The sequence below is a fragment of the Pelophylax lessonae genome (genome assembly GCF_965119305.1).
Source record: "Pelophylax lessonae genome assembly, chromosome: 13".
NCBI classification, from domain to species: Eukaryota; Metazoa; Chordata; class Amphibia; order Anura; family Ranidae; genus Pelophylax; species Pelophylax lessonae.
The window spans coordinates 19,872,741-19,890,331 of NC_138780.1; positions in this window are offsets into that span (position 1 = coordinate 19,872,741).

The following is a 17,591-nucleotide window of genomic DNA, read 5'->3' on the forward strand; positions in this document are numbered from 1 at the left end:
TGTATCGGTAATAAAAAAACTATATCGGTCGATCACTAATTAAAACAGTAGATCCAGACATACAGATTGTGGATTGTACACATATCTCAATATTTCCTTTAAAAGTACAGGCCCACCCCCTCCTACCTTGCAAGCTTCCCTATTGGACAAGGAGTCTGCCTGTCATATCAAAAAAATAAAAGAGATGGTGGAGGGGGTTGGCTCAAGTCGAACTTGACAGAAAGAAAGCATACCAATTAAACATCTAATAATGAAAGATACAAATATTTGCTGTGTATAACTTGATATTAATCAGTATCCCTCCTTTTTGTTTTTAGCTTCTTTACCTAGAGCCACTGAAGATGTAAGTAATTTAATTTTGTTCTTAATTTTATGACCCAAAAAAAAAAGAACCTAGAATGGGTAGGTTTGGGGTCAATTTTATTTTTTTATGCTTATTTATTTAGTATTTTTTTGAGTAATAAGATCTTTTTTTTTGACAAACTAATAAATAAAACCGGGTTTACCCTTGATAATACAGTAGTGTTATCTTCAGAATATCACAAAGCATTATGGGTTTTCTAAAAATATGTTTTTGCATTGAGATTCTTCCTTTCCAAAGCTGGCTTTAAGCAGTTAGATTTTTGTTTTAACATTCATGCGAACATCTGAAAGATCATTATTTGCAGCATTTAAAGCAATTCTGAAGGCAATCCTTTTTTTATAAATAACACACGCTATACTTACCTGCTCTCTACAATAGTTTTGCACAGGGTAGCCCTAATCCTCCTCTTCTGGGGTCCATTGCCGGTGCTCCTGGCTCCTCCCCCTTGCTGAGTGCCCCCATAGCAAGTTGCTTGCTCTAGACGGGCACTTGTGCGTGCCTGCTCCCGAGCCGGATCTGTGTGTCCATTGACACGTACAGTAGAGCATGGCTTGACCACCGCCCCCTCGCTCTCTCCTTACTGGCTGTGATTGACAGAAGCAGGAGCCAATGGAGCATCCTGCTGCTGCTTCTCTGTCCAGTGAGGAGAGAGAGAGCAAAAGAGTCAATAGAGATCAGGCTCACGTATTTAGGGGGAGCTGCATGCAGAAGGTTTTTTGTCTCCATTCAAACAATACATTAAGGGAAAAATCTTGTAACTCTAGAACCACTTTAATGATGCCATCATTGAGTCAACTCAAAGGTTCTTCAAATTTAATCTAAACAAGATGCAGAGGAGGCCTTTGCTGTGGATGCCTCCCCTGAGTCCTATTTTGTTTTGGCCCTGGCTAGAAGAGATCTATCTCTCCATTATAAATTTCTGACTCATTCTGATGCGAAGATCAGAGCAGGCAGACTCTTGAAAGCCAGGGACAAACATGGTAAGCTGTTGTTAAACCTGGTAGCTGAGCCACACTTAAAAACAGTACAGTAGTACCCGCCACAGTCTCAGGTTCCTGGAATAAACTCACTAACCCTGCTGATATCGTAATGGAATTCCATTCCTAGTATAGTTCTCTGTATAACCATACAATATCACTCACTATTGGAAGATGCAATAGTGAGTGAACTTATGTAGGATGTGGAAAGCCTTGATAGACAAATCACACCGCTTGATATTGAAAAGTAATTTCCCAACAATAAAACGCCAGGGCCAGACTTCTACAAGGCACATGCCGCTATGTTGGCCCCCAAATTACAAACTTTGTTCTCTTCCTTTTTGTCGGCAGAGACGTTCCCCTGGTTGATGTATCAGTCCCACATGGTATTAATACCAAAACCCGGGAAGGATTGTCAGTCCTGTTCTTCTTATCACCCCATTTCATTACTGAATAACAATCTTAAAATACTAAAATTCTTGCTACCAGGTTGGCCGGAGTTCTTCCATCCCTTGTCAATATAGATCTGACTGGCTTCATGCCTAGCAAATCCACAGACCTAAATCTACATAGGGTTCTAACCCACCTGTAGCTCCACTCTACCACTAAGGCAACAAGGGTCCTTGTGGCCTTGGACAAAGGATTGACACTGGTAATTGGACCTATATGACCATGGCCTTGGAGATCTTTAATTTTGGGCCCATTTTCCGTAAATTGATTTGTCTCCTTTAGCACACACCTACAGTGCAAATCAAACTCAGTGGTGATCTTTCCAAGACCTTTGCAGTGGAGAGGGGAATGAGGCAGGGATGTCCCTGGCTCTGTTTGCTTTAGTAATAGAACCCCTGGCCACAGCTCTGAGATGGGCGGAACAAGTAGTGGGCATCGCCTTAGGTTTCATAGTTGAAAAACTTGCGCTAAACGCAGATGACCTGAAATTATTTCTGCACGACCCAAGCCATCGCTCCGCAAGGCCTTGCTTATTTTAGACCGCTATGCAGCTTTATCAGGTTATTGGAGTAAATCTCTAATTCTGCCTATAGATGTCAGTGCCAAAGGAGTGGCGGACTCATTCCTACCCCTTGAATGGACAACTTCCATACGACACTTGGGCATAAATATTTCCCCTACAATTGCTGATTTTCCCAAACTGAATCTGTATCCCCTGATAGCCTTTACTAAACAAAAGCTGAGGGCCTGGGATAATTTACCATTATCCCTTATAGGGAAAATTAACCTAGTAAAAATGAAGATACTCTGTGTTTTAAGACATTCATTAGTTCAGGACCAAAAAAATTTCTTCAGGCAATTTGACTCCCTCCTCTCCTCATTTTTGTGGAGGTCGAGGGCCTCCTTGCTGCAGCAAAAAGACACGCGTAGACCCTGGACACAAGGTGGTTTAAATTGCCCTGACCTACAGAAGTGTTTTTTTGGCAGCATTTCTTATGCATGCCCATAACTGGGGGATTTCTGATGATGCTAATTCCTTAGTGGTTTTGGAAGCAGTGTACCTAGGCTTCTATGAAACCTTGTGTCTTCTTCCATACCGGGGCAATCGAACCCAATTCCTGCTCACTATATCCATGAAGGCAGTGCTTAAGGCCTGGAGATCCCCTGTGTCCACAGGAAATTCAGCCATTACTCAGTGGTCATCCCACTTTGGTTTATTCCAACTCTTCAGGAATTCCAATCTATCCCTGAACTGATAGTTTGAGCATCTAAGGGCATTAAGACTTTTGCACATATTTGTACTGGAGGAGAACTGACCACCTTTGATAACCTGAAACAATTTGCCTAACTCTTACTTTTTCAGATTCCTCCAGCTTCTTCATGCCTACTGTTCTCAATCCAAGGCCTCCCCGATTGCTGTAGAAACCTCAGACCTTGAGTGTATACTCAGAGGGGACCCCTTGTCAAAGCCACTGTCTGTGCTCTACAGGGCTCTCCAGCCTTCTGTGCATACCGGCATGGAGCGACTTCACTCAGCATGGCTGACAGTTGCTCCTGACATTGACAATGAGGACTGGGAGGATTTGTGAGATTACCCCTTTTCCCAACAGGTGGCCTGTCGAGATAAGCTAATCCAATTTAAGGTGTTACACAGGATTTATTTGACACCGCACAAGCTGCATAGAATATATCCAGAGTTTTTTCCCAGTGTGGGCGAGCCTGCTGACTTTCATAATATATTTTGGACCTGCCCGAAAATTTAAATTTTTGGTCCGAGGTCACTAGATTTATCACATATCTGATCACTGTGGACCTCTGTTTGCTTGGACTGGTGGGCGCATTGGCCTTCCGTTGGGCACTTAAGACCCTTATTGGTTTACTGCTTTTTTATGCCCACAAGGCTATTACCCTGAAGTGGAAGTCCAAATAGGTTCCCACATTACACTCCTGGAAAGTTCTGATAAAAAAGGTGATACCCCTTTACAAAGCAACATATGTTTCCCGTAGGTGTCCTTTAAAGTTTAATAAAGTGTAGGACTTATGGCTAGATTCTTCCTCTATGGCCACGTAATTATACTCTGATTGTATTGTAAGCTAATGGGGCTTTGTCCTCCCCATGACTCTAGCATGAGGGCGGACTGAGGGACCCTGCTGGTCACCTGGGGAGGTAGATGTGATATTCCTAATAAAGTCCGAAAAGGCATTATAGAAACATAGAAACATATAATGTGTCGGCAGATAAGAACCATTTGGCCCATTTAGTCTGCCCAATATATCTGAATCCTATGAATAGTCCCTGGCCCTATCTTATATGAAGGATAGCCTTATGCCTATCCCATGCATGCTTAAACTCCTTCACTGTATTTGCAGCTACCACTTCTGCAGGAAGGTTATTCCATGCATCCACTACTCTCTCAGTAAAGTAATACTTCCTCATATTACTTTTAAACCTTTTCCCCTCTAACAAAATCCAATAAAACATGGATTTTGGGGGCAAGGAAGAATCTTTTTAAGTTCCTTTCATTCTAATTTTTACTTTTCTTGCTGAGTACGCCTTCATTTGGTGCTAACTGAGTAATTAGAGATCTTTTATTTTATTGTATATCTCAAGCCAGGGAATGCCCAGAGGCTCTGTTTTGCATTATTTTTTTTTCTTTTTCATAATTCACAAAAAAGTATAAAAAAAAAAAAAGAACTTTAAAGCTACTTGAATGGATTCTCAGACATATTACAAAGGTTTATTTTATTAAATGTGAAATCAATGACGAATCAATAATGTAAATCCAAGTTTGTTTAATAAGTATGTTGCATATTAGAAGTATATTTATACTGTATATACATTATACAGTATGTTCATCAGTCAATGGGGTTGCAGTGAATATACTACATGATTATATTTTAGAATCTGCAGATAAATCCAGTTTTGCATACACTTTATAGAAACCTTTTCTTGCAATGTTCCTTCATGTATTCCTTTACATATATAATCATTTAAAATAACAAGTCTTCATGACCACAAAGTTCTAATTACAGTTGAAAACACATTACCCTAAGTGTCATTTTTCCATCCTGAGAACCACATTAACACTTAGAATTTAGTTGCATCAGATAACAAACAAGTAACATTTTCCATCCTTCATCTTCATTTTTTCCCATCACTAAATTTGACAAAGATCATGGTTTTGTCCCCCAATACCCAATAGCAAATCAAACTAACATTTTGAAAAAAAAAAATTTCATGTGAAATTCAAACTGTGTATGGGCAGCTTAGTTGAAACTCCCTTCAGCCCCAGCTAAGCTAAATAGAGCAGGTAGGGAAAGTAAGTTAATCTTTTGAGCCAGGGGCGTAACTACAGGGGTTGCAGGGGTTGCAATTGCAATCGGGCCCCATGCTCCAGGGGGTCTGTGTGGCTCCCCTGTACACCTGGAGGCCAGGAGTATACCAAAATACCAAAAAATAAAAACTACGGACACCAGTGGGTGAACTTCCAGGATCACAAAGGCCACACTTGCAACCAGGCCCTGGCATTCCACCACCGCGGGGAGGCCCCAAAATGGCAGGAAGGGGGCCCACTGTAGAACTTATGAAAGGGTCCTGCTGCTGGACCATAATAAAGGGCTGTGCAACGAGAGTAAAGGGCCCCAGGATCAGTGGAAAGAGCCCCAGGATTGAATGGAACAACCCTGGCCAGGGGTCCAAGGGGCCCTTCATGGTTTCTTTCACCTGAGCCCTGAAGGTTCTAGTTACGCCTCTGTTTTGAGCTAAATTTCAGCTTGCACCTTTGAGTTCAGAAAGACGGGCTATATTAGGAGGGTGAGAGAGACTAAGTGCAGCAATTTATTGTAAAAATGGACATCATAATAAAAGCAACTCACTAGATAAAAAGTAGTCAGGGCTTGTAATCTCCGGTGGTAGGTGGAAAAACGTAGCTGTAGCCCCCGAGGTCCCGCACTATCCTTCACTTGAAAAAAGAGCGCACACATTGAGTAGTGCGCCAGCTCTGAAATGCTTCGTGCCATTGGTTCATCTCCAGTGACGTCACGCAGCGTGTGCTGCGTTCCAGCGTGGTTCCTGAGCGCCCAGCTGTACTTGGTACCCAGAAGGCCGGAGGATCCTCTACCTAGCGTCTGATCGTCTATCCGGCAAGCACCAAGCATTCCACCCTGCGGGACCTCGGGGGCTACAGCTACGTTTTTCCACCTACCACCGGAGATTACAAGCCCTGACTACTTTTTATCTAGTGAGTTGCTTTTATTATGATGTCCATTTTTACAATAAATTGCTGCACTTAGAGGCGCTCTGTGTCTCTCTCTCTTTTCTACATGTACCCACAGCGTTGACTTCACTGTGACCCCTGGAGCAGCCCTTTCAGCAGCAATTTCCACTTATTGCACCATTACTACCTCATTTGGGACTTTACTCTTGGACTTCTTTTTAAGGACTTTGTTGGTTTTATTATAGTCCAGTGTTCCGTCCCTTATTGTTCCCTTCTTTTGTATATTATCACCATCCCATCCAGCCTGTACCAGAGCTCTTGCTCCCTTACTCAGTTTATTAGGAGGGTGGTGTTGAATAGACAGGTAAACATGTCAAATGGTGCTGAGAGTGCCACCTGCTGGCTGGAAATGTAAATTTGAACTATTCATATGCAGTATTTTATATTGACTCAACTAAAACCTTTTTTATAGCCAATATGTTTCTAAGTACCATGTTCTGTTTTTTTTCCAGCAGGTTGTCTACTCTGAGATTAAAGCCAGAACAGAAATATAAAGATGATCGAGTCCAGGCTTTGATGTCTCTTCTTGTTTGCGGGGAGTGGAGTCTGAATGGATTTTTTAATTCAGCTTTGGTTCTGGGAGTTACAAACACTGAGACCAAAGCTTTATAAAACTGAACTTGACCTGTCTATCAAACTGCATAAGCCAAGGCAACATGCTGCACTTGCCAATACCATTACTTGCCCTTTAATCACTTTATTTGAGCCTGGGGAGGTTCCCACGCTACATAAAGAGCCTCGACACCTGTCAATTTTGAATCAACTTCACCCCCCCCCCCCCCCCCCGCAAAGCTTTGTCCTTGAAGAGCTTTTTTTATGTATATAAATTTTTACCGGTTTTCAACAGTACAAGGTATGGTGCACATCATGGAGATACAGCATAGGTATGTGATCAATTATATTGGTACATCAAACTCTAGCAACTAAGGATCATGCAGTGGATACAACTTTCCCAGTCCAAATTGACCATTTTTGGTTAAAGTTCAATTAAGTGCGTTGTTCGCTAGTAAGCGTTCGTAGGCGAAGTTGAGGTTGACATTGCTGATAACTTCAGATAAGTTAGGGGAATCTTGGGATTTCCATTTCTCTACTATGGTGTGTCTTGCTGCCAGCAAGATGTGTGTAACCACTAATCTGACGGGAGGAAAAAGTTTTTTTTTAATGTTTTTTTATATCCATGCAAAAATATTTTGCCTTTTCATTTCTATTTTAAGCTGAATAGGTTATTTTACAAAGTGACTGTTTACAACCACTTTAAGCAGAGGAACCAAAAACTATTCTAGCACCTACCTAGGAGGGTGCTACACCATGATGGGTGGATATCAGTCTGGAGGAGTGGGCTTTCCTAGGCAGGCTGTGTTTGCATGCAAAATTTGATATTATGACAGTTTCCAAGAAGGAATTGCATCTTTTGCCAAGTGGTTGCACTAAATTGTGGTTTTAGTTGATTCAACTCTAATGGAAAATCCAATCCTATTTGACCATGCTTATTTTTTTCAATTTCATTCATTAATCTTTTTTTTTTATGAAATACTGATGAAAGTAGTCAAATGTATAACTGATACATTGTGGAACAAAATATATATGGGCAGCAGGCATATTTTAATTTTTTTAAGTAGTCACAATTCATGGGAGATCATCTAACACAGTGGTTCTAAAATCCGGTCCTCGGGACCCACTAACAGGCCAGATTTTAAGTATTACCTTGGGGGATGCAGACTAGAATACTGCAATCACTGAGAAGCAAATGAGATCACCTGTGATGTAATTTAGTTATCTTGCAAACCTGGCCTGTTGGTGGGTCCCGAGGACCGGATTTGAGAACCACTGATCTAACAGAGCACTCAGTAGTGCTATTATATTACTAAAGTCAATTTACAAAATCCCACTGAAGGAGCAATCTCTTCTCATCTAAAGTAGATGCCACTGGTTGAAAGTAGACGCCACTTGTTGGGAATAAATGCCACATGATGGAAATAGATGCTACTCATTAGAAGCAGATGCCACTTGTTGGAAGTAGTTGCCACTTGTCTGAAGTAGAAGCCGCTTTATGGAAGTAGGTACCACTTGTTGGAAGTAAAAGCCACTTGATGGAAGTAGATACCAAATGTTGGAAGTAGAAGCCACTTTCTGGAAGTGGGTGCCACTTTTCAAAAGTAGAAGCCACTTGATGGAAGTAGATGTCACTTGTTAGAAATATATGGCACTTGTTGGAAGTAGATGCCACTTAATGGAAGTAGGTACCACTTGTTGGAAGTAAAAGACACTTGATGGAAGTAGATACCAAATGTTGGAATTAGAAGCCACTTGCTGGAAGTGGATGCGAATTTTCAGAAGTAGATGCCACTTGTTGGAAGTAGAAGACACTTGCTGGAAGTAGATGCCACTTGCTGGAAGTAGATGCCACTTATTGGAAGTAGATGCCACTTGATGGAAGTAGATGCCACTTGATGGAAGTAGATGTTACTTGTTGAAAGTAGATGTTACTTGTTGAAAGTAGATGCTACTTGTTAGAAGTAGATGCTACTTGATGGAAGTTGAGGTCACTTGTCAAAAGTAAACACCACTTGATGAAAGTAGATGCCACTTGTCAGAAATAAATGTCACTTTGGAAGTAGATGCCCCTTGCCAGAACAAGATGCTACTTGTTTAAAGTAGATCCCACTTGTCAGAAGTAGATGCCTTTTGTTTCAAATAGATGCTACATTTTGGAAGTCGATGCTACTTGTTGAAAGTAGATGCCACTTGTTGGAAATAGATGCCACTTGTTGGAAGTAGATGCCACTTGTTGGAAGTAGAAGCCACTTGCTGGAAGTAGATGCCACTTAATGTAAGTAGTAGCCACTTGATGGAAGTAGGTACCACTTGTTGGAATAAAAGACACTTGATGGAAGTAGATACCAAATGTTGGAAGTAGAAGCCACTTGCTGGAAGTAGATGCCACTTTTCAGAAGTAGATGCCACTTTTCAGAAGTAGATGCCACTTTTCAGAAGTAGATGCCACTTGTTGGAAGTAGATGCCACTTGTTGGAAGCAGATGCCACTGGTTGGAAGTAGAAGCCACTTTATGGAAGTAGATGTCACTTGTTGAAAGTAGAAGATACTTGATGGAAGTAGATACCATTTGTTAGAAGTAGATGCTACTTGATGGAAGTTGAGGTCACTTATCAGAAGTAAACACCACTTGATGAAAGTAGATGCCACTTGTCAGAAATACATGTCACTTATTGGGAGTAGATGCCACTTGTCAGAACAAGATTCTACTTGTGGGAAGTAGATCCCACATGTCAGAAGCAGATGCCTTTTGTTTCAAGTAGATGCTACATGTTGGAAGTCGATGATACTTGATGGAAGTAGATGCCACTTGTTGGAAATAGTGCTTCTGGTTGGAAGTAGATGCATCCTGTCTGATGTAGATGCCACTTGCATTTAACACCAACACTGCTGCCAGAGCTGGATGATTGCTGGCAGATTAAATTGTGGATATGGACACTTATATCTCAAAGAAGAAGATAGAACAAAGTCTTTGGATTCCTATCTTCCTAAATTTATAAACGTTTTATGAATGTACTTTCTGTCTGACTAATTGCAATTGTTTAGTATAACTGAAAGGTTTTATAGAGGTCCTGTCTGAAATTTTACATCTAAAAATAAAGAACTTTAATGTGTGTTTCTTTTTACTATGGTTTAACTTTTTCATATTTTGGCATTGTATTGGGAATGTTGATGATGTTCAACAGGTTTTTTTTTTTTTGTTCATTGATTCATTAGGAAAGCAGTAGAACAGAACAAATGGGAAATGTTTCTTTGTAACGTATGTTTCATTATACATGTAAGCTAAGTTGTTTAGTTAATAAAGGAAAGTTTACTTAATGATCGTTTTTCAACTTGACTTTTTAAAATGGTTCTTTTGATATGTGTTTTTCTGAGTGCACTTGCACATTTTAGTATTTTGAGACTTGCAAGAGTTCCTCAGCAAATAAGAACAGTGGTAATACTTACCCGAGTCAGATCGTGATTCAGCGACATGCACAAGAGCGGCTGCTCTCCTAGGTCTCTGACTCCTCAATGGCTGAGTGGCCAAAGGAAAGAGAAAGCTCCAGGTGAGTGCAATATCCAGAAGGACTAGGTGCATGAAGTTGCCACAAGCGAGTGATGTCCGCAGCCAAACTTTTCGGTTCAAGTGACTTGGCCAAGAGAATTGAAAAAGCCGTTTTCCCAAATTCCTCTTTCTTTTCCAAGCCTTTCTCCCACCAAGCCTCACACAGTTGCCGAATGGCAAGATGGACATGGGATTCTGACCTGGGTAAATTTAAAAAGTGTCAGTATACAAAAATGGCAATTTCGGAATTTTGAATACATTGAAGTGCAGCAGAAGGGTTTGGGGCCTTTTAGACCACCGATCACTCCATAAAGAGTACCTGTCACTGCCTATTGCTGTCACAAGGGATGTTTACATTGCTTGTGACAGCAATAAAAGTGATCAGATTTTTTCTTTTTTTTCTTTTTTTTAAACTGTGCTAAAATTAAAAAATTAAATAAAATAAATAGGAAAAAAACATTTCAAAGCGCCTATGTCGAGGTGAGCTCATGCATGAAAGAAAACACATACGGAAGTCGCGCATGTGAGGTATCGCTGCGATCGCCAGAGCTACCTTTAGAGCTACTCTGTAACTCTAAACTGGTAACTGTTAAAAAATTTGAAAGCGTAGCCTATTGAAATTTTTTATTGACTGTAGTTTGTCGCTATTCCACGGGTGTGCGCAATTTGAAAACGTAACATGTAGGTATCTATTAGGTATCTATTTACTTGGCGTGACATTATCTTTCACAATATACAAAAAAAATGGGCTAACTTTACTGTTTATTTTTATTTTTTAAATGCAGTGAAATGTATTTTTTGCAAAAAAATGTTGTTTGAAAGACCACTGCGCAAATACCGCATGACAAAAAATATTGAAACAACCGCCATTTTATTCTCCAGAGCCTTTGCTAAAAATATATATATATATATATATATATATATATATATATATATATATATATATGTATATATATATATAATGTTTGGGGGGTTCTAAGTAATTTTCTATCTAAAAATACAGATTTTAACTTGTAAATAACATGTGTCAGAAATGGGCTCCATCCAGAAGTGGTTAATATCACTTTAATACCAGGAACCTCAACACACAAAAAAATGAATGTTTTGTGTCATAGTTCATTGTGGTATAAACCAACCGTAAGTGCTGGTTTCCACTCTTCCATGGATGTTGAATTTCTGAAGTTCTGCTTTTGTGGAAACCGGTTCTTCAAGGTGTATACGGAGTTCTGCTTTCAGTTTTGATGTAGTACTTCTGTGTTGTTTAGCCACATACCTCAGTGGTGTTTGATGGTCCCCATCAGTCAAATTTGGTTTTCGGCCACAATCCTTCACAATCAAGATTTCTTATCATGGTTTGAGTATGCAAGCATACCTGCTTCTCTGGAAACACCAAAAAAATTGGATGTTATGGCTACAGCATGATCATTCAGGTTATGGTGAGAAGGTAAAAAAAGAAGCCCTCAACTCCAATCGGTGCATAGCACAAAACAGAACATATTTACAAGCCTGATTTCATCACATATCCTAAAAATAAGAGGATTAATTCCTCATTTCAGGACAGTTCTTGGAGCCTTTCTTTATGCCTCAAATAGTTGAATGTACATTGAGAAAAGCCTGTATATAGTGCAGATATAGCCTAATATAATTATTATTTTACTGGATTTATATAGCGCTAATAGTTTGCGCAGCACTTTACAATATGAGGGAAGACAATACAATTACAATACAATTCAAAACAGGAGGAATTGGATGGCCCTGCTCGTTAGAGCTTACAATCTAGATCAGGGGTGGGGAACCTATGTCCCGGGGGCCGTATGCGGCCCTCAAAGTCATTTGGTCTGACCCCCCTTGCAGCTGAGTCTGTGTCTCTCAGTTGATCTGTCAGAATGGAGCCAATGCTTCCTGTATAGTTCTGGCTCCATTGTGACAGTCTGAGTGAGTCACAGGCGGAGTGATATCAAATGCACTCCGCCTGTGACCAATACAGGAAACATCGCCTCTTCCTCCAGCGCGGCGCCGCTGCTAGCCAGCATTTCCAGCCAGCAGCACACACAGTAGTACCAGCCAGAACCAGCAGTACTCACAGCAGTACCAGCCAGAACCAGCCAGAGCCAGAAGTACCAGCCAGAACCAGCAGTACCAGCCAGAGTCAGCAGTACCAGCCAGAACCAGCAATACCAGCCAGAGCCAGCAGTAACAGCCAGAGCCAACAGTACCTGCCAGAACCAGCAGTACCAGCCAGAACCAGCAGTACTCACAGCAGTACCAGCCAGAGCCAGCAGTACTCACAGCAGAACCAGCAGTACCTACTGCAGTAGCAGCCAGAGCCAGTAGTACCCACAAGCAGTACCAGCCAGAGTCAGCAGTACCCACAACAGTACCAGCCAGCAGTACCCACAGCAATACCAGCCAGCAGTACCCACAGCAGTACCAGCCAGCAGTACCAGCCTGAGTCAGCAGTACTAGCCAGTAGTACCAGCCTGAGCGAGCATTACCAGCCAGCAGTACCCACAGCACAGTACCAGCCAGCAGTACCAGCCTGAGCCAGCAGTACCCAAGGCAGTACTAGCCAGCAGTACCTACAGCACAATACCAGCCTGAATCAGCAATACCCACAGCAGTACCAGCCTGAGCCAGCAGTACCAGCCAGCAGTACCCACAGCACAGTACAAGCCAGCAGTACCAGCCTGAGACAGCAGTACCCACTGCAGTACCAGCCAGTTGTACCCACCAGCAGTACCAGCCAGCTATGCCCATTACCCGCCAGCAGTTCTTTTCTAAACTCACCACCACAAAGTCGACTGCGCTCCAGACTGACCGACGCAAACCTGAAAAACCAGTTGCGAGTAGCAACATCATCAATACCAGCTAACATCATATACCTCACCAAAGAGAAGCAGTTGCAGCCATCACATTAGGGGCGAGTTCATTAAATGTTTGACCAAATATAACAGGCACATTTTTAAGTTGATAATTTTGTACGGCCCCCGAATTATTTTATAAATACCCAAATGGCCCTTGGCAGAAAAAAGGTTCCCCACCCCTGATCTACATCAAGTGAAACAAAAGTCAATAACTATGGGGGATGAGCTGATGGAGAAAAATGGAAGTACAGTTGTTAGGTGTGGGTAGGATAGGCTTCTCTGCAGAGGAGTATTTCTAGGGATCGTCTAAAAGCTAAAAGAGTAGGAGATAATCTGACAGATTGGGGGAAGGAGTTCCATAGGATTGGAGAGGCTCTGGAAAAGTCCTGGAGGCGAGAGTGGGAGGAGGTGACGAGGAAGCTAGAGAGCAGGAGGTTTTGAGAGGAACGAAGAGAGCGATTAGGTTGGTATTTTGAGACTAGGCTAGTGATGTAGCTGGGGGCTAAACTGTGGATGGCTTTGTAAGATGTTGTTAGTATTTTGAATTTAATTTGTTGGGTGAGCGGAAGCCAGTGCAGGGATTGACAGAGAGGAGCAGCGGACACTGAGCGATTGGTAAGGTGGATTAATGATGGATTGAAGGGGGGATAGCCTATGTAGAGGTAAGCCGATGAGAAGGAAATTGCAGTAGTCGAGGCGCAAGATGATTAGAGAGTGAACTAGGAGCTTTGTTGTGTCATTGGTTAGAAAGGGGCGTATTTTGGAGATGTTGGGGAGGTTAGACCAATTTGTTCCACATTACTTACAGCTGTTCCAGGCTTTATTAGCCATCATCAGTGCAGTGTATGTAAACTATAGCTTCTATGGAGTAGAGCTTTGGACCCAACAAGACAGTATAATCATACAGGTTATGAAGAGAAGGGACTAAAGGAATCAAAATCTCTCCAACTGAATCAGGTACATAGCACAGTAAAGCCTTTTTAGACACCCATTTTACTATTTGTACAAACTGCTGCTGAACCCAACTCATTATGCACTGGCATACACAATGAGAAAAATAAACATAAGATAGCTGCATCTGTTTTTGTAATTTTCATTGTAGCCTGAACCAGTGTTTCCCAACCAGGGTGCCATCTGGGTAGCCGTAGTGTGCCACGAGCAGGGGACCAGATTTGCCCAGGATCTTGGGGGCTCTCGTGCATAGGGGGCCTTGGAAATAATGAGGGGCCTCTGATGTGATGGGGAGACCTCTGGCATGATGGAGAATCTCTGATATAGTGGGGGGCCTCTGATGTGAAAAAGGGACTCTGATGTGATGGGGAGCCTTTGCTAATAAGGGGGAGATCTGATGTAATGGGGAAATCTGATGTGATGGGGGAGCCTCTGAAGTAAAGGGGGACTCTGATGTAAAGTAAAGTGGGGCTCTGATGTGATGTTGGGGGGGGGGGGGGGGTTTCTGATATGAAGGGAGATTCTCATGTGAAGTTATTTTTATCAAGGCGGTTATGTGCATTGTCCCAAGCTCAGGTTTCCCATTAGTAAGTAACATTTACATTTTTTACATTTTGGATTGGGTTGCCTCAAGATTTTACATTGTTTAACCACTTTACCACCGGAGGATTTTGCTGTCTTACGTCCAGGCCACTTTTTGCGATTCGGCACTGTGTGACTTTAACTGACAATTGCACGGTCGTGCGACGCCGTACCCAAACAAAATTTATGTTCTTTTTTTCCCACAAACAGAGCTTTCTTTTGGTGATATTTGATCACCTGTGCAATTTTTACTTTTTGCGCTATAAACAAAAAAAGAGCGTAAATTTTGAAAAAATAATATTTTTCAGGTTTTTTTTTTATATGAAATTCCCCCCCAAAAAATTTAAAAATCTAAATTTTTTTAAATTTTTGGCCAATTTGTTCTCTGCTACATATCCTTGGTAAAAAAAATCGCAATAAGTGTATTTTGATTGGTTTGCGCAAAAGTTATTGCGTTTACTAACTAAGGGAAAGATTTCTGTCATTTTTGGTGGGTTTTTTTTAACGAGTAATGGCGGCGATCTGCGATTTTTTTTGCGGGACTGCGACATTGCAGCGGACAGATCGGACCCTTGACTGACATTTTTGACACTTTTGGGGGTACCAGTGACATTACTACAGTAATCAGTGCTATAAATATGCACTTTTACTGTAAAAATGACACTGGCAGGGAAGGGGTTAATTTTATTGGAGAGGGAGGGGTTAATGTATGCCTGGTGCTTACTGACGTGTGTGGGGGGGGGAGGTGACTGAGTGACACAGGGACAGATCGCATGTTCAGCTATGTTGAACCCTGCAATCTGTCACTGCCTGTTACTTAGGAGATCCGCCCGCTGTGTTTACACAAGCGGGCGGATCTCCACACTCGATTCCCCGACGATCGGGGAAGAGCAGCTGCGATCGCCGCTGCTCCTCCCCTGGCCCGACTCCCGCTGTGACTGAACACAGCGGGAGCAAGCCCCCGGCGGCGCGTGCGCTGCCCACAAGGGGAGGAGTCCAGCGACGTAGGTCTACGTCGCTGGACGATAACGAGCCACATTGCTGCAGTAGCAGCAATGTGAGCAGGCGACAAGTGGTTAAAAGGGTGCCATGACTGAAAAATATTGATAAATGCTTAAAGAATAAGAGGGTTTTAAGGGTTCTTCCATGGTTAAAAGTTTAAGGAGTCTGACCTAGGGTAAAATGGGAATCTGGATATCAAACATGCAATGTCTTTAAATATAATAATTATGTATAACATTTTCAGCAAGGGGAAGGGTCTTTTGTGAAGCTTACTTATACATTGTCATTATATATTTTTCTATAATATTTACATGGTGTTTTATAATATATATTTCAGGTTAGGAGTCGGACCATAAAACAAGGAGCGTTCTCTGTAAAAAAAAAACATTGGCGCTCATAGGCAATGAAATCACACCCTCTAATCATTGATATTAATGGCTCGTTTCCACTGAGCGGCACGGTTCGGTTTGGTATGGAACACAATTTTTGCCGTTTCCATTGTCAAAAGTTGTGAATGGTACCCTAATTCCGAACCGTACCGTACCAATTTTTGGGACCCTTTCGTTGAGGTACCAACCAAGCACAATAGTACCGTACCAACAGGGTGGAGCTACACTGTTGAGGAACTGTTGAGCTGAGGTACTGTTGGCGGTGGAAACGCAAGTCCGATCAAGGTATACCGTTCCGAATCGTACTGAGCTGTACCAAACCGTACCGCTTAGTGGAAATGAGGCATTAGAGACAATAAACTTCCCAAAAGAAAATATTGGTGATTAGTGGCAGAAAACACCCCCCTACCAAAGATATGTGATTATTGAATCTAACTCCCCTTCAACCTTAATCATTGATGATCGGTGTTATTAAAAAGCACCCCTCAGCATTGGTGCCCAGTGGACACGTATGTGACAGATATCTGTGTCCCATGTTCCAGCCTCATTCTTATTCCTCCTGCGGAGGCCACTGCTTGGACTAAATAAAGACACTACAAGTCAAGAGATCACTTTATCCAACAGTGTCTGACGGGTCCAGTGATGGGTACTGGAACAAATGTTGGTTCCAAGACATGTCCTGGATTTGGGGATTGTTCAGACCCTATAACAATCACGCAGGAAATGGGATGGTAGGGGGATCTGGTTAATGCAACATTATCTATATTTTTGTCTTAGAGTTTTTTCTTGTGGTAAGATTTATTGGGGTTGGTTTACTAAAGGAGTAGATAAGGGCTTCTCAACCAGAGTTCTATGGAACCCTAGAGTTCCTTCAAAGGTTCGTAGGGGTTCCTTTAACAATGAACATTTTCTGACTATCAGACAAGTTCACACTGACACCATTGATCTTTTTAGCTATCTGTAAGGGGGTAATTCTTCCCAATAATCACAGGTGTAAGGAGCATTCTTCCCACTGTCTATCACACTAATTTATCATGAGTTGTAGATATAGTAAGTTTTAGCAGGAGTTCCCTGAAACCAGAAAGTTATTTCAAGAGTTCCTCTTCTGTTAAAAAAAGGTTGAGAAGGGCTGGAGTAGAGCATGTTCCTGCTGCAAAGTAAATGTGTTCACACCAAGATGCAGCTAATTACCTTATATACCCCCCAAAAATTATAAGAAAATAGAAAAAAAAAAACACAATTTGTGTTTGAGCATAATTGGATAATGTAACGTGAACACGGCTTCACCTTGTATGCTAAGGCTGGCAGTGTAGTGACTTCGTGGTTAGCACTTTTACCTCCACTCTGGGGTTCTTGGTTCAAATCCCAATCAGGATACTATCTTCATAGAGTTTACATGTTTTTACTGTGCTTGCATGGGTTTCCTACTACACTTCATAGACATGGTACGTAATTTGGCCCTAGTTTCTGTATGCATGCAAGATAGGGACCCTAATTTTCAGTCTCTTTTAAGGCAGAGACTGATGTGAATGTACAATATGTAAAGCACTGCATACATTTTCAGTGCTATATCAATACCTGAAATAAATAAATTCTACAAGATACATCAACATCATTGAAGCTTACGCCCATT